Below are 22500 nucleotides of genomic sequence, written 5' to 3' on the forward strand. Positions count from 1 at the left end.
ACGCCGCTGTGCCTGCCCGGAGCTCGGACTGCGGCCAGATCAGACCCGTAGGACGCTGACTCGCCGGCTGCTGGGGCAGAGCGGATCGCCGCGGGGCGGGACGGTCACGGACGGAATTGTCGGGGGGACGCGGCTCGGGAAGAGCGAACTCGGCAACGGGGGGGTTGGCACGTCGGTTGGGCTAAGGCAGGCGGCTTAGGATAAACCGCGAGGGAACGGCGGGGTCCGGGGATGGGCGCCGTCGGCCCGGCGACTAGCGGTAACCCAGGCGGGAAGCTGCGCTCCGTCCGAGTCAGACTCGGTCGTCGCGGCCCGGCTGAGGCTCGCTCTTGTCGAGGGGCGCGGCGCTGCGCCGGCGACTTTGCCCGCGCGAGGCACGCTTTGCGATGGCCCGAGGCGGGAAGCTGCGCCCCGTCCGAGTCAGACTCGGTCGTTGCGGCCCGCCCGGTCACGCGATGCGGCCAGGATGCGGAGTTTTGCCGGCGCTGGGGGGATCCGGAAGGACGAAGGGGCGACGGTGGCGGTCACAGCTCGTCGCCTCCGTGACCCAGACGGGACTGTGCGCACCCCGAGTCAGACTCGGTTCGGCGCGGCCCGCTGCGGCCGGCTGGCGAGGTGAGATGTGGGCCATTGCCGCGCTCCCGACGAACCGTTCCGGGGGGCTGGTGACGTCGCGCGTTCGGCGCTGATGCTGCGACCGGGAGGGAAGCTGCGCCCCGTCCGAGTCAGACTCGGTCGTTGCGGCCCCCCCGAGCCCGCACGCCTCACGCGGAGGGGTCATACGCCCCGGCGGCCACGATAGACGCCTCCCGCTTCGCGGTGGTCGGGAAGGCGTGTGCGGATATGTGCGGAGGTTGGGACTCGGGCGTGGTCTTTGAGAAATCGGTTTCGCGGTCGACCGGCGCGGCCGGCGGACGCCCACGTGGCGTGCCGCAAGTCGGATCGCGCGCTCGGCCTCCGTGGATGGCCTCTGGGTGAGGTTGAGCCGGGGCGTCTCGGTTTCGCTGCCGTACGGTTCGCGCTAGGCCTGCGCGGGCGGCGCGGGGCGCGCGCTCGCGCGGCGGCCGTAGCGCTGGAGTGCGACCCGCAAGTGGGGAGGAACCGTCCACCCAACGCCGGCGGTAGCCGGGGCCGGTGGGGGCCCTACCAAGGCGGGTCATGGGCGCATGTCGGTCAGGTTATAAGAGTGTTTTTTTCGCTCCGGGCTAGAGCCGGGTGAGGTCGTCTCGAACCACGTGCCTGAAGGCCGCCTCGCGCCGGATTCGGCCCCGCTCATTCGTCGGAGTGACCGCCCGACGCGGGCATCGCTAGATTAGCCGTGGCCCCGATCCTTCCCCATCGACAGCCTTTCGCCCCCTGTGCTCCGGCCTGTTAATAGAGGCGGCCGGTACCCCTTCCTTGGATGAGAGAGAATCCTTAACGGACCATTCGCAGATTTTCGCCCGGCCTCTGTTTACCGAGGCGGCCGGTACCTCCGTCTGCCTTGGATGGACCGCATCCGCAGATTTTCGTCCGGCCTTAGCTTAAGGAGACGGCCGTTGCCTCCACACCTTGGAGATGATATTCGCTCCGGGCTAGAGCCGGGTGAGGTCGTCTCGAACCACGTGCCTGAAGGCCGCCTACGCCGGATTCGGCCCCGCTCATTCGTCGGAGTGACCGCCCGACGCGGGCATCGCTAGATTAGCCGTGGCCCCGATCCTTCCCCATCGACAGCCTTTCGCCCCCTTCGCTCCGGCCTCTGAGGCGGCCGGTACCCCTTTCTTGGATGAGACAGAACCCTTGACGGGCCGTTCGCAGATTTTTGCCCGGGCTTTATTTACCGAGGCGGCCGGTACCTCCGTCTGCCTTGGATGGACCGCATCCGCAGATTTTCGTCCGGCCTTAGCTTAAGGAGACGGCCGTTGCCTCCACACCTTGGAGATGATATTCGCTCCGGGCTAGAGCCGGGTGAGGTCGTCTCGAACCACGTGCCTGAAGGCCGCCTACGCCGGATTCGGCCCCGCTCATTCGTCGGAGTGACCGCCCGACGCGGGCATCGCTAGATTAGCCGTGGCCCCGATCCTTCCCCATCGACAGCCTTTCGCCCCCTTCGCTCCGGCCTCTGAGGCGGCCGGTACCCCTTTCTTGGATGAGACAGAACCCTTGACGGGCCGTTCGCAGATTTTTGCCCGGGCTTTATTTACCGAGGCGGCCGGTACCTCCGTCTGCCTTGGATGGACCGCATCCGCAGATTTTCGTCCGGCCTTAGCTTAAGGAGACGGCCGTTGCCTCCGATCCTCCGGGCTAGAGCCGGGTGAGGTCGTCTCGAACCACGTGCCTGAAGGCCGCCTACGCCGGATTCGGCCCCGCTCATTCGTCGGAGTGACCGCCCGACGCGGGCATCGCTAGATTAGCCGTGGCCCCGATCCTTCCCCATCGACAGCCTTTCGCCCCCTGTACTCCGGCCTGTTAATAGAGGCGGCCGGTACCCCCACCTTGGATGAGCCAGAATCCTTGACGGACCATTCGCAGATTTTTGCCCGGGCTTTGTTTACCGAGGCGGCCGGTACCTCCGTCTGCCTTGGATGGACCGCATCCGCAGATTTTCGTCCGGCCTTAGCTTAAGGAGACGGCCGTTGCCTCCGATCCTCCGGGCTAGAGCCGGGTGAGGTCGTCTCGAACCACGTGCCTGAAGGCCGCCTCGCGCCGGATTCGGCCCCGCTCATTCGTCGGAGTGACCGCCCGACGCGGGCATCGCTAGATTAGCCGTGGCCCCGATCCTTCCCCATCGACAGCCTTTCGCCCCCTGTACTCCGGCCTGTTAGTAAGGCGGCCGGTACCCCCTTTCTTGGATGAGCCAGAATCCTTGACGGACCGTTCGCAGATTTTTGCCCGGCCTGTGTTTAAGGAGGCGGCCGGTACCTCCTTCCTTGGATGACCCACTACCCTTGACGGGCCCATTCGCAGATTTTTGCCCGGCCTGTTAATAGAGGCGGCCGGTACCCCCTTTCTTGGATGACCTACTACCCTTGACGGGCCATTCGCAGATTTTTGCCCGGCCTGTGTTTAAGGAGGCGGCCGGTACCTCCTTCCTTGGATGACCCACTACCCTTGACGGGCCCATTCGCAGATTTTTGCCCGGCCTGTTAATAGAGGCGGCCGGTACCCCCTTTCTTGGATGACCTACTACCCTTGACGGGCCATTCGCAGATTTTTGCCCGGCCTGTGTTTAAGGAGGCGGCCGGTACCTCCTTCCTTGGATGACCCACTACCCTTGACGGGCCCATTCGCAGATTTTTGCCCGGCCTGTTAATAGAGGCGGCCGGTACCCCCTTTCTTGGATGACCTACTACCCTTGACGGGCCATTCGCAGATTTTTGCCCGGCCTGTGTTTAAGGAGGCGGCCGGTACCTCCTTCCTTGGATGACCTTCTACCCTTGACGGGCCATTCGTGGATTTTTGCCCGGCCTGTGTTTAGGGAGGCGACCGGTCCTCCGTAACTTGATCGGATTTCCCTTCCGGCCTGAGTTTATGGAGGCGGCCGGTCCTCCGTAGCTTGATTGGATTTCCCTTCCGGCCTGTGTTTATGGAGGCGGCCGGTCCTCCGTAGCTTGATTGGATTTCCCTTCCGGCCTGAGTTTATGGAGGCGGCCGGTCCTCCGTAGCTTGATCGGATTTCCCTTCCAGCCTGTGTTTAAGGAGGCGGCTGGTCCTCCCCGGTCGGTTGCCAAGCGACCGGGACCCGCAAGTGGGCAGGAACCGTCCACCCAACGCCGGCGAGCCGGGGCCGGTGGGGGCCCTACCAAGGCGGGTCTAACTTCAGGCGGTGCAAACGGGGGAGGGGGGTAAGGACGGCTGCCGGGAGCAGACAGCCGTCCCCGGGAGGGGGTAGTAGCTTCGCGGCGGCCGCCGGGAGCAGACGGCCGTCCGCGGATTCTGCCAATGCCTGTAGGACTTTGAATATTTCACAGCCGTGCTGTGGCACTTAGAAAATTTTTCAGAGATGTGGCACTTAGAAAGTTTTTCAGAGATGTGGCACTTAGAAATTTTTTCAGAGATGTGGCACTTAGAAATTTTTTGAGAGATGTGGCACTTAGAAATTTTTTGAGAGATGTGGCACTTTGAAAATTTTTGAGAAATGTGGCACTTAGAAAATTTTCTCTCTCTCTCTCTGGAAGTGCCGTGCCTTCTTCAGTTCTGCTATCCGAGCAGGGGACGCTTGCTGGCGGCCGTTACCAGCGCTCGGACCAGGCCCAATTGATTTGCATGGAAAACAATTGCGTCCCCCATGCTCGTTCTGACTATATTTTGCGAAAGGGGGGTAAAGTGATGAGTACACTAAGTGGGGGGACCAACCCATGTACTCTAGAAAAAGTACATGGGTTGACAAAAGACCAGTTGGTAATGCACCCCTGGTACCCCAACCCCTGGTACCTTTAGGCACTTAGAAAAAATTTCGCCCAAATTTGGAGGTCGCTCCAGGGGAAGAGGCCGAATTTTCGCCTATTACGGCCGACCGCGGGAACCAGCCGAGGCGGACGCTTTTCGGCGCAAGAGCCGTTGGCACTTAGAAAATATTCGCTAAACTTCAAAGGACCTCCAGGGGAAGAGGCCGAATTGTCACTTTTTCTGGCCGACATCGGGAACCAGCCGAGTCGGACTCTTTACGGCGGAGCAGCCGTTGGCACTTAGAAAATATTCGCCAAACTCGGCCGGACTTCCAGGGGAAGAGGCCGAATTGTCACTTGTTCTGCCCGACATCGGGAACCAGCCGAGTCGGACACTTTAAGGCGGAGCAGCCGTTGGCACTTAGAAAATATTCGCCAAACTTGAACGGACCTCCAGGGGAAGAGGCCGAATTTTCACCTGTTCTGGCCGACATCGGGAACCAGCCGAGTCGGACGCTTTAAGGCGGAGCAGCCGTTGGCACTTAGAAAATATTCGTTAAACTTGAAAGGACCTCCAGGGGAAGAGGCCGAATTGTCACTTGTTCTGGCCGACATCGGGAACCAGCCGAGTCGGACGCTTTACGGCGGAGCAGCCGTTGGCACTTAGAAAATATTCGCCAAAATGTTCCGGACCTCCAGGGGAAGAGGCCAAATTTTCACTTGTTCTGGCCGACTGGGTGAACCGGCCGAGGCGGACACTTTACGGCGGAGCAGCCGTTGGCACTTAGAAAATATTCGTTAAACTTCAACTGACCTCCAGGGGAAGAGGCCGAATTTTCACTTGTTCTGGCCGACATCGGGAACCAGCCAAGTCGGACCCTTTACGGCTGAGCAGCCGTTGGCACTTAGGAAATATTTGCCTTAACTCGGCCGGACTTCCAGGGGAAGAGGCCGGATTTTCACTTGTTCTGGCCGACATCGGGAACCAGCCGAGTCGGACACTTAAAGGCTGAGCAGCCGTTGGCACTTAGGAAATATTTGCCTTAACTCGGCCGGACTTCCAGGGGAAGAGGCCGAATTTTCACTTGTTCTGGCCGACATCGGGAACCAGCCGAGTCGGACGCTTTACGGCGGAGCAGCCGTTGGCACTTAGAAAATATTCGTTAATCTTGAACGGACCTCCAGGGGAAGAGGCCGAATTTTCACTTGTTCTGGCCGACATCGGGAACCAGCCGAGTCGGACTCTTTACGGCGGAACAGCCGTTGGCACTTAGGAAATATTCGCCGAACTCGGCCGGACTTCCAGGGGAAGAGGCCGATTTTTCACTTGTTCTGGCCGACATCGGGAACCAGCCGAGTCGGACTCTTTACGGCGGAGCAGCCGTTGGCACTTAGGAAATATTTGCCAAAATGTTCCGGACCTCCAGGGGAAGAGGCCGAATATTCACTTGTTCTGGCCGACATCGGGAACCAGCCGAGTCGGACACTTTACGGCGGAGCAGCCGTTGGCACTTAGGAAATATTCGTTAAACTTCAACTGACCTCCAGGGGAAGAGGCCGAATTTTCACTTGTTCTGGCCGACATCGGGAACCAGCCGAGTCGGTCTCTTTACGGCGGAGCAGCCGTTGGCACTTAGGAAATATTCGCCGAACTTGGCCGGACTTCCAGGGGAAGAGGCCGGATTTTCACTTGTTCTGGCCGACATCGGGAACCAGCCGAGTCGGACACTTTACGGCGGAGCAGCCGTTGGCACTTAGGAAATATTCGCCAAAATGTTCCGGACCTCCAGGGGAAGAGGCCGAATTTTCGCTCGTTCGGGCCGACATCGGGAACCAGCCGAGTCGGACACTTTAAGGCTGAGCAGCCGTTGGCACTTAGGAAATATTCGCCTTAACTCGGCCGGACTTCCAGGGGAAGAGGCCGGATTTTCACTTGTTCTGGCCGACATCGGGAACCAGCCGAGTCGGACTCTTTACGGCGGAACAGCCGTTGGCACTTAGGAAATATTCGCCGAACTCGGCCGGACTTCCAGGGGAAGAGGCCGATTTTTCACTTGTTCTGGCCGACATCGGGAACCAGCCGAGTCGGACCCTTTACGGCGGAACAGCCGTTGGCACTTAGGAAATATTCGCCTTAACTCGGCCGGACTTCCAGGGGAAGAGGCCGGATTTTCACTTGTTCTGGCCGACATCGGGAACCAGCCGAGTCGGACTCTTTACGGCGGAACAGCCGTTGGCACTTAGGAAATATTCGCCGAACTCGGCCGGACTTCCAGGGGAAGAGGCCGATTTTTCACTTGTTCTGGCCGACATCGGGAACCAGCCGAGTCGGACCCTTTACGGCGGAACAGCCGTTGGCACTTAGGAAATATTCGCCTTAACTCGGCCGGACTTCCAGGGGAAGAGGCCGGATTTTCACTTGTTCTGGCCGACATCGGGAACCAGCCGAGTCGGACTCTTTACGGCGGAACAGCCGTTGGCACTTAGGAAATATTCGCCGAACTCGGCCGGACTTCCAGGGGAAGAGGCCGATTTTTCACTTGTTCTGGCCGACATCGGGAACCAGCCGAGTCGGACCCTTTACGGCGGAACAGCCGTTGGCACTTAGGAAATATTTGCCTTAACTCGGCCGGACTTCCAGGGGAAGAGGCCGGATTTTCACTTGTTCTGGCCGACATCGGGAACCAGCCGAGTCGGACTCTTTACGGCGGAACAGCCGTTGGCACTTAGGAAATATTCGCCGAACTCGGCCGGACTTCCAGGGGAAGAGGCCGATTTTTCACTTGTTCTGGCCGACATCGGGAACCAGCCGAGTCGGACTCTTTACGGCGGAACAGCCGTTGGCACTTAGGAAATATTTGCCTTAACTCGGCCGGACTTCCAGGGGAAGAGGCCGGATTTTCACTTGTTCTGGCCGACATCGGGAACCAGCCGAGTCGGACTCTTTACGGCGGAACAGCCGTTGGCACTTAGGAAATATTCGCCGAACTCGGCCGGACTTCCAGGGGAAGAGGCCGATTTTTCACTTGTTCTGGCCGACATCGGGAACCAGCCGAGTCGGACCCTTTACGGCGGAACAGCCGTTGGCACTTAGGAAATATTTGCCTTAACTCGGCCGGACTTCCAGGGGAAGAGGCCGGATTTTCACTTGTTCTGGCCGACATCGGGAACCAGCCGAGTCGGACTCTTTACGGCGGAACAGCCGTTGGCACTTAGGAAATATTCGCCGAACTCGGCCGGACTTCCAGGGGAAGAGGCCGATTTTTCACTTGTTCTGGCCGACATCGGGAACCAGCCGAGTCGGACTCTTTACGGCGGAACAGCCGTTGGCACTTAGGAAATATTCGTTAATCTTGAACGGACCTCCAGGGGAAGAGGCCGAATTTTCACTTGTTCTGGCCGACATCGGGAACCAGCCGAGTCGGACGCTTTACGGCGGAGCAGCCGTTGGCACTTAGGAAATATTTGCCTTAACTCGGCCGGACTTCCAGGGGAAGAGGCCGAATTTTCACTTGTTCTGGCCGACATCGGGAACCAGCCGAGTCGGACCCTTTAAGGCTGAGCAGCCGTTGGCACTTAGGAAATATTTGCCTTAACTCGGCCGGACTTCCAGGGGAAGAGGCCGATTTTTCACTTGTTCTGGCCGACCGGGGGAACCAGCCGAGTCGGACACTTTACGGCGGAGCAGCCGTTGGCACTTAGGAAATATTCGCCAAAATGTTCCGGACCTCCAGGGGAAGAGGCCGAATTTTCACTTGTTCTGGCCGACCGGGGGAACCAGCCGAGGCGGACACTTTACGGCGGAGCAGCCGTTGGCACTTTGAAAATATTCGCCAAAATGTTCCGGACCTCCAGGGGAAGAGGCCGAATTTTCACTTGTTCTGGCCGACCGGGGGAACCAGCCGAGGCGGACACTTTACGGCGGAGCAGCCGTTGGCACTTTGAAAATATTCGCCAAAATGTTCCGGACCTCCAGGGGAAGAGGCCGAATTTTCGCTCGTTCGGGCCGACCGGGAGAACCAGCCGAGGCGGACACTTTACGGCGGTTGAGCCGTTGGCACTTAGAAATTATTCAGACTTCCATAAACACACATCGGCCTTTTGCCGTCACTGCCCGGGATGGGCACCGTGGTAGCTAGGACAGTTCGTGTGACAGCTTCCGCTGGCACTTAGACAATTTTTAAAATGAAAATAAACAGTTCTGCACATACGTGCCGACTATATTTTGCGAAAGGGGGGTAAAGTGATGAGTACACTAAGTGGGGGGACCAAGTACATAAAGCCTACCCCTGGTACCTCAGAGAGGCCGAATTGACACATTTTGTGTCCGACCGCGGGAACCAGACGAGGCGGACGCTTTTCGGCGCAAGAGCCGTTGGCACTTAGAAAATATTCGTTAATCTTGAACGGACCTCCAGGGGAAGAGGCCGAATTTTCACTTGTTCTGGCCGACATCGGGAACCAGCCGAGTCGGACGCTTTACGGCGGAGCAGCCGTTGGCACTTTGAAAATATTCGTTAAACTTCAACTGACCTCCAGGGGAAGAGGCCGAATTTTCACTTGTTCTGGCCGACATCGGGAACCAGCCGAGTCGGACGCTTTACGGCGGAGCAGCCGTTGGCACTTAGAAAATATTCGTTAAACTTCAACTGACCTCCAGGGGAAGAGGCCGAATTTTCACTTGTTCTGGCCGACATCGGGAACCAGCCGAGTCGGACGCTTTACGGCGGAGCAGCCGTTGGCACTTAGAAAATATTCGTTAATCTTGAACGGACCTCCAGGGGAAGAGGCCGAATATTCACTTGTTCTGGCCGACATCGGGAACCAGCCGAGTCGGACGCTTTACGGCGGAGCAGCCGTTGGCACTTAGAAAATATTCGTTAATCTTGAACGGACCTCCAGGGGAAGAGGCCGAATATTCACTTGTTCTGGCCGACATCGGGAACCAGCCGAGTCGGACTCTTTACGGCGGAACAGCCGTTGGCACTTAGGAAATATTCGCCGAACTTGGCCGGACTTCCAGGGGAAGAGGCCGGATTTTCACTTGTTCTGGCCGACATCGGGAACCAGCCGAGTCGGACACTTTACGGCGGAGCAGCCGTTGGCACTTAGGAAATATTTGCCAAAATGTTCCGGACCTCCAGGGGAAGAGGCCGAATATTCACTTGTTCTGGCCGACATCGGGAACCAGCCGAGTCGGACACTTTAAGGCTGAGCAGCCGTTGGCACTTAGGAAATATTCGCCTTAACTCGGCCGGACTTCCAGGGGAAGAGGCCGGATTTTCACTTGTTCTGGCCGACATCGGGAACCAGCCGAGTCGGACACTTTAAGGCTGAGCAGCCGTTGGCACTTAGGAAATATTTGCCTTAACTCGGCCGGACTTCCAGGGGAAGAGGCCGGATTTTCACTTGTTCTGGACGACCGGGGGAACCGGCCGAGTCGGACACTTTACGGCGGAGCAGCCGTTGGCACTTAGGAAATATTTGCCAAAATGTTCCGGACCTCCAGGGGAAGAGGCCGGATTTTCACTTGTTCTGGCCGACATCGGGAACCAGCCGAGGCGGACACTTTACGGCGGAACAGCCGTTGGCACTTAGGAAATATTCGCCAAAATGTTCCGGACCTCCAGGGGAAGAGGCCGATTTTTCACTTGTTCTGGCCGACATCGGGAACCAGCCGAGTCGGACCCTTTACGGCGGAACAGCCGTTGGCACTTAGGAAATATTTGCCTTAACTCGGCCGGACTTCCAGGGGAAGAGGCCGGATTTTCACTTGTTCTGGCCGACATCGGGAACCGGCCGAGTCGGACACTTTAAGGCTGAGCAGCCGTTGGCACTTAGGAAATATTCGCCTTAACTCGGCCGGACTTCCAGGGGAAGAGGCCGGATTTTCACTTGTTCTGGCCGACATCGGGAACCAGCCGAGTCGGACACTTTAAGGCTGAGCAGCCGTTGGCACTTAGGAAATATTCGCCTTAACTCGGCCGGACTTCCAGGGGAAGAGGCCGGATTTTCACTTGTTCTGGCCGACATCGGGAACCAGCCGAGTCGGACTCTTTACGGCGGAACAGCCGTTGGCACTTAGGAAATATTTGCCTTAACTCGGCCGGACTTCCAGGGGAAGAGGCCGGATTTTCACTTGTTCTGGCCGACATCGGGAACCAGCCGAGTCGGACTCTTTACGGCGGAACAGCCGTTGGCACTTAGGAAATATTCGCCGAACTTGGCCGGACTTCCAGGGGAAGAGGCCGATTTTTCACTTGTTCTGGCCGACATCGGGAACCAGCCGAGTCGGACTCTTTACGGCGGAACAGCCGTTGGCACTTAGGAAATATTTGCCTTAACTCGGCCGGACTTCCAGGGGAAGAGGCCGAATTTTCACTTGTTCTGGCCGACATCGGGAACCAGCCGAGTCGGACTCTTTACGGCGGAACAGCCGTTGGCACTTAGGAAATATTCGCCGAACTTGGCCGGACTTCCAGGGGAAGAGGCCGATTTTTCACTTGTTCTGGCCGACATCGGGAACCAGCCGAGTCGGACCCTTTACGGCGGAACAGCCGTTGGCACTTGGGAAATATTTGCCTTAACTCGGCCGGACTTCCAGGGGAAGAGGCCGAATTTTCACTTGTTCTGGCCGACATCGGGAACCAGCCGAGTCGGACTCTTTACGGCGGAACAGCCGTTGGCACTTAGAAAATATTCGTTAAACTTCAACTGACCTCCAGGGGAAGAGGCCGAATTTTCACTTGTTCTGGCCGACATCGGGAACCAGCCGAGTCGGACTCTTTACGGCGGAACAGCCGTTGGCACTTAGAAAATATTCGTTAAACTTCAACTGACCTCCAGGGGAAGAGGCCGAATTTTCACTTGTTCTGGCCGACATCGGGAACCAGCCGAGTCGGACGCTTTTCGGCGGAGCAGCCGTTGGCACTTAGAAAATATTCGTTAATCTTGAACGGACCTCCAGGGGAAGAGGCCGAATTTCCACTTATTCTGGCCGACATCGGGAACCAGCCGAGTCGGACGCTTTACGGCGGAGCAGCCGTTGGCACTTAGGAAATATTTGCCTTAACTCGGCCGGACTTCCAGGGGAAGAGGCCGATTTTTCACTTGTTCTGGCCGACATCGGGAACCAGCCGAGTCGGACCCTTTACGGCGGAACAGCCGTTGGCACTTAGGAAATATTTGCCTTAACTCGGCCGGACTTCCAGGGGAAGAGGCCGATTTTTCACTTGTTCTGGCCGACATCGGGAACCAGCCGAGTCGGACTCTTTACGGCGGAACAGCCGTTGGCACTTAGGAAATATTCGCCAAAATGTTCCGGACCTCCAGGGGAAGAGGCCGAATTTTCACTTGTTCTGGCCGACCGGGGGAACCAGCCGAGGCGGACACTTTACGGCGGAGCACCCGTTGGCACTTAGAAAATATTCGCCAAAATGTTCCGGACCTCCAGGGAAAGAGGCCGAATTTTCGCTCGTTCGGGCCGACCGGGAGAACCGGCCGAGGCGGACACTTTACGGCGGTTGAGCCGTTGGCACTTAGAAATTATTCAGACTTCCATCAAACACACATCGGCCTTTTGCCGTCACTGCCCGGGATGGGCACCGTGGTAGCTCGGACAGTTCGTGTGACAGCTTCCGCTGGCACTTAGACAATTTTTAAAATGAAAATAAACAGTTCTGCACATACGTGCCGACTATATTTTGCGAAAGGGGGGTAAAGTGATGAGTACACTAAGTGGGGGGACCAAGTACATAAAGCCCTCCCCTGGTACCTCAGAGAGGCCGAATTGACACATTTTGTGTCCGACCGCGGGAACCAGCCGAGGCGGACGCTTTTCGGCGCAAGAGCCGTTGGCACTTAGAAAATATTCGTTAATCTTGAACGGACCTCCAGGGGAAGAGGCCGAATTTTCACTTGTTCTGGCCGACATCGGGAACCAGCCGAGGCGGACGCTTTTCGGCGCAAGAGCCGTTGGCACTTAGAAAATATTCGTTAATCTTGAACGGACCTCCAGGGGAAGAGGCCGAATTTTCACTTGTTCTGGCCGACATCGGGAACCAGCCGAGTCGGACGCTTTACGGCGGAGCAGCCGTTGGCACTTAGAAAATATTCGTTAATCTTGAACGGACCTCCAGGGGAAGAGGCCGAATTTTCACTTGTTCTGGCCGACATCGGGAACCAGCCGAGTCGGACGCTTTACGGCGGAGCAGCCGTTGGCACTTTGAAAATATTCGTTAAACTTCAACTGACCTCCAGGGGAAGAGGCCGAGTTTCCACTTGTTCTGGCCGACATCGGGAACCAGCCGAGTCGGACACCTTACGGCGGAAGAGCCGATGGCACTTAGAAAATATTCGTTAAACTTGAACGGACCTCCAGGGGAAGAGGCCGAATTTTCGCTTGTTCAGGCCGACCGGAGGAACCGGCCGAGTCGGACACCTTACGGCGGAAGAGCCGATGGCACTTAGAAAATATTCGTTAAACTTGACAGGACCTCCAGGGGAAGAGGCCGAATTTTCGCTCGTTCAGGCCGACCGGAGGAACCGGCCGAGTCGGACACCTTACGGCGGAAGAGCCGATGGCACTTAGAAAATATTCGTTAAACTTGACAGGACCTCCAGGGGAAGAGGCCGAATTTTCGCTCGTTCAGGCCGACCGGAGGAACCGGCCGAGTCGGACACATTACGGCGGAAGAGCCGATGGCACTTAGAAAATATTCGTTAAACTTGACAGGACCTCCAGGGGAAGAGGCCGAATTTTCGCTCGTTCAGGCCGACCGGAGGAACCGGCCGGGTCGGACACCTTACGGCGGAAGAGCCGATGGCACTTAGAAAATATTCGCCAAAATGTTCCGGACCTCCAGGGGAAGAGGCCGAATTTTCACTTGTTCAGGCCGACCGGAGGAACCGGCCGGGTCGGACACGTTACGGCGGAACAGCCGTTGGCACTTAGAAAATATTCGTCAAAGTCGTCCGGACCTCCAGGGGAAGAGGCCGAATTTTCGCTCGTTCGGGCCGACCGGAGGAACCGGCCGGGTCGGACACGTTACGGCGCAACAGCCGTTCGCACTTAGAAAATATTCGCCAAAGTCGTCCGGACCTCCAGGGGAAGAGGCCGAATTTTCGCTCGTTCGGGCCGACCGGAGGAACCGGCCGGGTCGGACACGTTACGGCGCAACAGCCGTTGGCACTTTGAAAATATTCGCCAAAATGTTCCGGACCTCCAGGGGAAGAGGCCGAATTTTCGCTCGTTCGGGCCGACCGGAGGAACCGGCCGGGTCGGACACGTTACGGCGCAACAGCCGTTGGCACTTTGAAAATATTCGCCAAAATGTTCCGGACCTCCAGGGGAAGAGGCCGAATTTTCGCTCGTTCGGCGCCGACCGGAGGAACCGGCCGGGTCGGACACGTTACGGCGCAACAGCCGTTGGCACTTTGAAAATATTCGCCAAAATGTTCCGGACCTCCAGGGGAAGAGGCCGAATTTTCGCTCGTTCGGGCCGACCGGAGGAACCGGCCGGGTCGGACACTTTACGGCGCAACAGCCGTTGGCACTTTGAAAATATTCGCCAAAATGTTCCGGACCTCCAGGGGAAGAGGCCGAATTTTCGCTCGTTCGGGCCGACCGGGAGAACCAGCCGAGGCGGACACTTTACGGCGCAACAGCCGTTGGCACTTTGAAAATATTCGCCAAAATGTTCCGGACCTCCAGGGGAAGAGGCCGAATTTTCGCTCGTTCGGGCCGACCGGGAGAACCAGCCGAGGCGGACACTTTACGGCGGTTGAGCCGTTGGCACTTAGAAATTATTCAGACTTCCATCAAACACACATCGGCCTTTTGCCGTCACTGCCCGGGATGGGCACCGTGGTAGCTCGGACAGTTCGTGTGACAGCTTCCGCTGGCACTTAGAAAATTTTTAAAATGAAAATAAACAGTTCTGCACATACGTGCCGACTATATTTTGCGAAAGGGGGGTAAAGTGATGAGTACACTAACTGGGGGGACCAAGTACATAAAGCCTACCCCTGGTACCTCAGAGAGGCCGAATTTTCGAATTCTGAGGCCGAGCTGGGGAACCAGACGAGGCGGACACTTTTCCGAGCGAGAGCCGATGGCACTTAGAAAATTTTCGGCTAAGTCGGCAGGACTTCCAGAGCGAGAGGCCGAATATTCGTCATCTGTGGCCGACCGGGGAACCAGCGAAGGCGGATAGGCGGTCACGGATGTCCCGCCGGCTGGTCCGCGGGCCAATTTGGGTCCCGTAATTTAGCGGTCGCGGTCCGGAATCCACGCCGGCCGGGGAACCAGCGCAGGCGGATAGGCGGTCACGGAGGTCCCGCCGGCTGGTCCGCGGGCCAATTTTGGTCCCGTAAGTGAGCGGCCGCGGCCCGGAATACACGCCGACCGGGGAACCAGCGAAGGCGGATAGGCGGTCACGGAGGTCCCGCCGGCTGGTCCGCGGGCCAATTGGGGTCCCGTAAATTAGCGGTCGCGGCCCGGAATTCGCGCCGGCCGGGGAACCAGCGCAGGCGCATAGGCGGTCACGGAGGTCCCGCCGGCTGGTCCGCGGGCCAATCGGGGTCCCGTAAGTTAGCGGTCGCGGCCCGGAATTCGCGCCGGCCGGGGAACCAGCGCAGGCGGATAGGCGGTCACGGAGGTCCCGCCGGCTGGTCCGCGGGCCAATCGGGGTCCCGTAAGTTAGCGGTCGCGGCCCGGAATTCGCGCCGGCCGGGGAACCAGCGCAGGCGGATAGGCGGTCACGGAGGTCCCGCCGGCTGGTCCGCGGGCCAATCGGGGTCCCGTAAGTTAGCGGTCGCGGCCCGGAATTCGCGCCGGCCCGCAGCCACCACCAGGCGGATAGGCGGTCACGGAGGTCCCGCCGGCCGGTCCGCGGGGGGAACTGCGCCCTCTGGCGGACACGCTATTGTAAATGAATGGGGTTTGGCACTTAGTGCATTTTTCGCCGAAGCCGACGAGCGCTCCGGGCGAGGAGGCCGGATTCTCGCCATCCGTGGCCGGCCGGGGAACCGGCCAAGGCGGATAGGCGGTCACGGGGGTCCCGCCGGCTGGTCCGCGGGCCAATTGGGGTCCCGTAAGTTAGCGGTCGCGGCCCGGAATCCGCGCCGGCCAGCAGCCACCGGGAGGCGGATAGGCTGTCACGGAGGTCCCGCCGGCTGGTCCGCGGGCCATTTAGGGTCCCGTAGGTGAGCGGTCGCGGCCCGGAATCCAGGCCGGCCAGGAGGCACCGCCAGGCGGATAGGCGGTCACGGAGGTCCCGCCAGCTGGTCCGCGGGCCATTTATGGTCCCGTAAGTTAGCGGTCGCGGCCCGGAATCCACGCCGGCCAGGAGGCACCGGCAGGCGGATGGGCGGTCACGGAGGTCCCGCCAGCTGGTCCGCGGGCCGTTTAGGGTCCCGTAAGTTAGCGGTCGCGGCCCGGAATCCACGCCGGCCAGGAGGCACCGCCAGGCGGGTAGGCTGTCACGGAGGTCCCGCCAGCTGGTCCGCGGGCCAATTAGGGTCCCGTAAGTTAGCGGTCGCGGCCCGGAATCCGCGCCGGCCAGCAGCCACCGCCAGGCGGGTAGGCTGTCACGGAGGTCCCGCCGGCCGGTCCGCGGGCCAATCAGGGTCCCGTAAGTGAGCGGTCGCGGCCCGGAATGCACGCCGGCCAGCAGGCACCGCCAGGCGGATAGGCGGTCACGGAGGTCCCGCCGGCCGGTCCGCGGGCCAATCAGGGTCCCGTAAGTGAGCGGTCGCGGCCCGGAATGCACGCCGGCCAGGAGGCACCGCCAGGCGGATAGGCGGTCACGGAGGTCCCGCCGGCCGGTCCGCTGGCCAATTACCTCCAGCCGAGCGGATATGAACTTTATTAGCACCTTCTACGAGATGGCGGAGCCTTATTCGACAACCAGCACCTCGGCTTAGCATTTTCCACGGCCCGCTGATCTTCCAGAAGACGTCCAGCCGGTTTCCTCCTCACATTTTAAGCCGGCCGAGGCTTCCGGCACCCCGGCTAAGCTTTCTCCACGGCCCGCTGAGCTTCCAGAAGACCTCCAGCCGGTTCTCCCGGTGCTTTCCTCCTCACGTTTTAAGCCGGCCGAGGCTTCCGGCACCCCGGCTAAGCTTTTTCCCACACCCCGCTGAGCTTCCAGGGGACCTCCAGCCGGTTCTCCGCGCGCTTCCTCCTCACTTTTAAGCCGGCCGAGGCTCCAGGCACCCCGGCCAAGCGTTTCCCACGGCCCGCTGAGCTTCCAGGGGACCTCCAGCCGGTTCTCCCGGTGCCTCGCGCCTCGCTTTGTGAGCCGGCCGAGGCTTCCAGCACCTCGGCTGAGCGTTTCCCACGGCCCGCTGAGCTTCCAGGGGACCTCCAGCCGGTTCTCCCGGTGCCTCGCGCCTCGCTTTGCGAGCCGGCCGAGGCTTCCAGCACCTCGGCTGAGCGTTTTCGGCGGCCCGTTGCTCTCCCGGAGGTCGCAACGGGGAGTTACCTCCCTCTCGCGGACACGGCGAGTAAATACACCGCCTCTCGCACTTTGCGCGGGTAAACGGCGGGAGTAACTGTGACTCTCTTAAGGTAGGCTCACTTGACATTTATTTATTCATGTATTTATTTATTTTTGACGGTTCGCGGAGGCGATGACGCTCCGCGCGGGTAAACGGCGGGAGTAACTGCGACTCTCCTAAGGTATGCTCACTTGACTATTTATTCATGTATTTATTTATTTTTGACGGTTCGCGGAGGCGATGACGCTCCGCGCGGGTAAACGGCGGGAGTAACTGTGACTCTCTTAAGGTAGGCTCACTTGACATCTATTTACTTATGTATTTATTTATTTTTGACGGTTCGCGGAGGCGATGACGCTCCGCGCGGGTAAACGGCGGGAGTAACTGTGACTCTCTTAAGGTAGGCTCACTTGACATTTATTCATTTATGTACTTATTTATTTTTGACGGTTCGCGGAGGCGATGACGCTCCGCGCGGGTAAACGGCGGGAGTAACTGTGACTCTCTTAAGGTAGGCTCACTTGACATTTATTTTGGCGGTTCGCGGAGGCGCCGGGAGGCCGTGCGCGCGCGCGCAGAGCGGCCGAATAACGCTCCGCCGGCCCCGGGTGATTACCGAGAGGCTCCCCGGCCTCGCGGAGCTCCGACGCTCCTCCGCGGGACCTCCGGCGGCCGGCGCGCTCGCGCACCACCCCCCGGCACCGCCGGGAGGCCGTGCGCGCGCGCGCAGAGCGGCCGAATAACGCTCCGCCGGCCCCGGGTGATTACCGAGAGGCTCCCCGGCCTCGCGGAGCTCCGACGCTCCTCCGCGGGACCTCCGGCGGCCGGCGCGCTCGCGCACCACCCCCCGGTGCTCCGGCGGCCCCGGGTGACGACTAAGAGGCTCCCCGGCCGGCCTCGCGGAGCTCCGGCGCTCCTCCGCGGGACTTCCAGCGGCCGGCGCGCTCACGCACCACCCCCCGGCACCACCCGGGAGGCCGTGCTCGCGCGCCAAGTGGCCGAAAATAGCTCCAAGCCCAGCGGATCGGCTGCTTGGAAGCACCGCGCCGTCCGGCTCCACCTGGTACCTCGCACGGCTCTCATCTCCCCCCCGCACGGACTTCCGAGCGCTCGGGGAGACGCTCGGAAGCTGCCGGTGCCGCCGCGGCGGGGAATTGCCTCCCTCTGGCGGACGCGGCGAGTAAAAACACCACCTCTCGCACTTTGCGCACACTTACTTGCGTGGGTCCGCTTCCGATGACACTTTGAGCGGCCAAACGGCGGGAGTAACTACGACTCTCTTAAGGTAGGCTCACTTGACATTTATTTATGTATTTATTTATTTTTGACGGTTCGCGGAGGCGATGACGCTCCGCGCGGGTAAACGGCGGGAGTAACTGTGACTCTCTTAAGGTAGCCTGACTCGACGTCTTTTTCAACGGTGGCTGGAGGACCCGGGCGGTTCTCGGGGGTGCGTCGCTCCTCACTTTTGACGCCCGAGGAGGCTCCCGGCACCTCGGCTACGCGTTTTCGGCGGCCCGCTGAGCTTCCAGAAGACCTCCAGCCGGTTCTCCCGGTGCTTTCCTCCTCACGTTTTAAGCCGGCCGAGGCTCCCGGCACCCCGGCCAAGCGTTTCCCACGGCCCGCTGAGCTTCCAGGGGACCTCCGGCCGGTTCTCCGCGCGCTTTCCTCCTCACTTTTAAGCCGGCCGAGGCTTCCGGCACCCCGGCCAAGCGTTTCCCACGTCCCGCTGAGCTTCCAGGGGACCTCCGGCCGGTTCTCCGCGCGCTTTCCTCCTCACATTTTAAGCCGGCCGAGGCTCCAGGCACCCCGGCTAAGCTTTCTCCACGGCCCGCTGAGCTTCCAGGGGACCTCCGGCCGGTTCTCCGCGCGCTTTCCTCCTCACTTTTAAGCCGGCCGAGGCTTCCGGCACCCCGGCCAAGCCTTTCCCACGGCCCGCTGAGCTTCCAGGGGACATCCAGCCGGTTCTCCGCGCGCCCCCCTCCTAACTCGACGCCCGAGGAGGCTCCAGGCACCCCGGCCGAGCCTTTTCGGCGGCCCGCTGATCTCCCGGAGGTCGCAACGGGGAATTGCCTCCCTCTCGCGGACACGGCGCGTAAATGCACCGCCTCTCGCACTTTGCGCACACTCACTCGCATCGCTACGCCTCCCGTGGCACTTTAAGCGACCGGGACCACCGCGAGCGCGGGCGATGACTAAGAGGCTCCCCGGCCGGCCTCGCGGAGCTCCGACGCTCCCCCGCGGGACTTCCGGCGGCCGGCCGGAGCCTCGGCACGGCTGCCGCACTCCCTAATAACACCCCGCGGACCCCCGCGAGCCGAACGCTCGCTGCCGCGGGCGACCCGTGCCAAGGCGGACGCGTGACGGCGCGGGAGCCCTCGGCACTATATCACGGTCACGTATGTAGTCAAATCGTGTAAAATCACCGTTAGTTTATTCATAATATAGGTAATAATTAAATAAATATTAACATCGCGTATATCATTAATAAACACATGTATGTATTTATTTAATAATTAAATAAATATTAACATCGCGTATAATCATGCGCAATACTTCGTGGCCGACCGGGGAACCGGCGAAGGCGGACGCATCGCGGCGCGAGAGCCGTTGGCACTTTGGAAAAATAAATAAATAAATAAATAAATAAATAATAATTCGCCGACCGGGCTCCGGGGGGAGAGGCCGATTTTTGGCCGTTCGTGGCCGACCGGGGAACCGGCGAAGGCGGACGCATCGCGGCGCGAGAGCCGTTGGCACTTTGGAAAAATAAATAAATAAATAAATAAATAAATAAATAATTCGCCGACCGGGCTCCGGGGCAAGAGGCCGAATTTTCGCTCGTTCGGGCCGACCGGGGAACCGGCGAAGGCGGACGCAGCGCGGCGCGAGAGCCGTTGGCACTTTGAAAAAAAAAAAAAAAAAAAAAAAAAAAAATTCGCCCACCGGGCTCCGGGGGAAGAGGCCGGCTTTTCGCCGTTCGCGGCCGACCGGGGAACCGGCGAAAGCGGACGCGCTCTCTAACGAGCCCCGCCGGCCGGAGGAAGTGCGCCCTCTGGCGGACACGCCGTTGTAAATGAATGGGGTTTGGCACTTAGTGCATTTTTCGCCCAAGTCGAAGCGCGCTCCGGGCGAGGAGGCCGGATTCTCGCCACCCGTGGCCGGCCGGGGAACCGGCCAAGGCGGACGCGCTCTCTAACGAGCCCCGCCGGCCGGAGGAAGTGCGCCCTCTGGCGGACACGCCGTTGTAAATGAATGGGGTTTGGCACTTGGTGCATTTTTCGCCCAAGTCGAAGCGCGCTCCGGGCGAGGAGGCCGGATTCTCGCCACCCGTGGCCGGCCGGGGAACCGGCGAAGGCGGATAGGCTTTCACGGAGGATCCGCCGGCTGGTCCGCGGGCCGATTAGGGTCCCGCGAGTGAGCGGTGGCGGTCCGGAATCCAGGCCGGCCAGGAGGCACCGCCAGGCGGATAGGCTTTCACGGAGGTCCCGCCGGCTGGTCCGCGGGCCGATTAGGGTCCCGCGAGTGAGCGGTGGCGGTCCGGAATCCAGGCCGGCCCGGAGCCACCGCCAGGCGGATAGGCTTTCACGGAGGAGCCGCCGGCTGGTCCGCCGGGGGAAGTGCGCCCTCTGGCGGACACGCCGTTGTAAATGAATGGGGTTTGGCACTTTGTGCATTTTTCGACCAGCGGCAACGCAGGCTGACGGGCGGCCGCTTCCGCGGGCCGGCACTACTCTACGGAGGCGCTAGCCGCCTCCGGTGGGGGCCGTGTGATCTCGCTGGATGCCCGAGGACCTTCCGCCAGGCCCGGCCGCAGCTTTTGCGCGCGCCCGGTCCTATTACCTGGTGGAAGCTGGAGGCCGGGGCTCGGCAGCTCGCTGCCCGGGGACCCTCCGCGAGGCCCGGCCGCAGCTTTTACGCACGGCCGCTGCTATTCTCTGGCTCCGGCTTCGTCCCGGAGGGTGCTTGGGGAACGGCGGCGCACACCGCGAACGGCCGGTGGCGGTCGGCCGGTGGCGGTCGGCTGGTGGCGGTCGGCTGGTGGCGGTCGGGGGTGGCGCTTGGGGATGGCGCTTGGGGATGGTGGCTGTCGGCTGGTGGCGGTCGGCTGGTGGCGCTTGGGGATGGCGCTTGGGGATGGTGGCTGTCGGCTGGTGGCGGTCGGCTGGTGGCGGTCGCCTTGTGGCGGTCGGGGATGGCGCTTGGGGATGGTGGCTGTCGCCTTGTGGCGGTCGGCTGGTGGCGGTCGGCTGGTGGCGGTCGGGGGGTGGCGGTCGGGGGTGGCGCTTGGGGATGGTGGCTGTCGCCTTGTGGCGGTCGGCTGGTGGCGGTCGGCTGGTGGCGGTCGGGGGGTGGCGGTCGGGGGTGGCGCTTGGGGATGGTGGCTGTCGCCTTGTGGCGGTCGGCTGGTGGCGGTCGGCTGGTGGCGGTCGGCTGGTGGCGGTCGGGGGTGGCGCTTGGGGATGGTGGCTGTCGCCTTGTGGCGGTCGGCTGGTGGCGGTCGGCTGGTGGCGGTCGGGGGTGGCGCTTGGGGATGGTGGCTGTCGCCTTGTGGCGGTCGGCTGGTGGCGGTCGGCTGGTGGCGGTCGGGGGGTGGCGGTCGGGGGTGGCGCTTGGGGATGGTGGCTGTCGCCTTGTGGCGGTCGGCTGGTGGCGGTCGGCTGGTGGCGGTCGGCTGGTGGCGGTCGGGGGTGGCGCTTGGGGATGGTGGCTGTCGCCTTGTGGCGGTCGGCTGGTGGCGGTCGGCTGGTGGCGGTCGGGGGGTGGCGGTCGGGGGTGGCGCTTGGGGATGGTGGCTGTCGCCTTGTGGCGGTCGGCTGGTGGCGGTCGGCTGGTGGCGGTCGGGGGGTGGCGGTCGGGGGTGGCGCTTGGGGATGGTGGCTGTCGCCTTGTGGCGGTCGGCTGCTGGCGGTCGGCTGGTGGCGGTCGGCTGGTGGCGGTCGGGGGTGGCGCTTGGGGATGGTGGCTGTCGCCTTGTGGCGGTCGGCTGGTGGCGGTCGGCTGGTGGCGGTCGGGGGTGGCGCTTGGGGTTGGTGGCTGTCGCCTTGTGGCGGTCGGCTGGTGGCGGTCGGCTGGTGGCGCTTGGGGATGGTGGCTGTCGCCTTGTGGCGGTCGGCTGGTGGCGGTCGCCTTGTGGCGGTCGGGGATGGCGCTTGGGGATGGTGGCTGTCGCCTTGTGGCGGTCGGCGGTGGTGGTTTGGGACCGGCGTCCGGCGCAAAGTGCGTGTTGCGCGGGCCGGAGAAAATTTAGGCCAGGGGCCCGCCGCTGGAGAAATTTTTAGGTACCAGGGGTGGATTTTTTTTGTCACCGCAGGAGGGGGACGTTGCCTCCGTCCGTGTCCGACGGAAAGTGCGTGTTGCGCGGGCCGGAGAAAGTTTAGGCCAGGGGCCCGCCGCTGGAGAAATTTTTAGGTACCAGGGGTGGATTTTTTTTGTCACCGCAGGAGGGGGACGTTGCCTCCGTCGGTGTCCGGCGGAAAGTGCGTGTTGCGCGGCCCGGAGAAAGTTTAGGCCCGGGGCCCGCCGCTGGAGGAATTTTTAGGTACCAGGAGCGGATGTACTTACTTCCACAGCGCCCGCGCGCTCCCGGCCGGTGTCCGAGGATGCTGCCTCATCCCCGGACGCGCCTCTT

The sequence above is a fragment of the Syngnathus scovelli genome, unplaced genomic scaffold (genome assembly GCF_024217435.2).
Source record: "Syngnathus scovelli strain Florida unplaced genomic scaffold, RoL_Ssco_1.2 HiC_scaffold_272, whole genome shotgun sequence".
Taxonomy (NCBI): domain Eukaryota; kingdom Metazoa; phylum Chordata; class Actinopteri; order Syngnathiformes; family Syngnathidae; genus Syngnathus; species Syngnathus scovelli.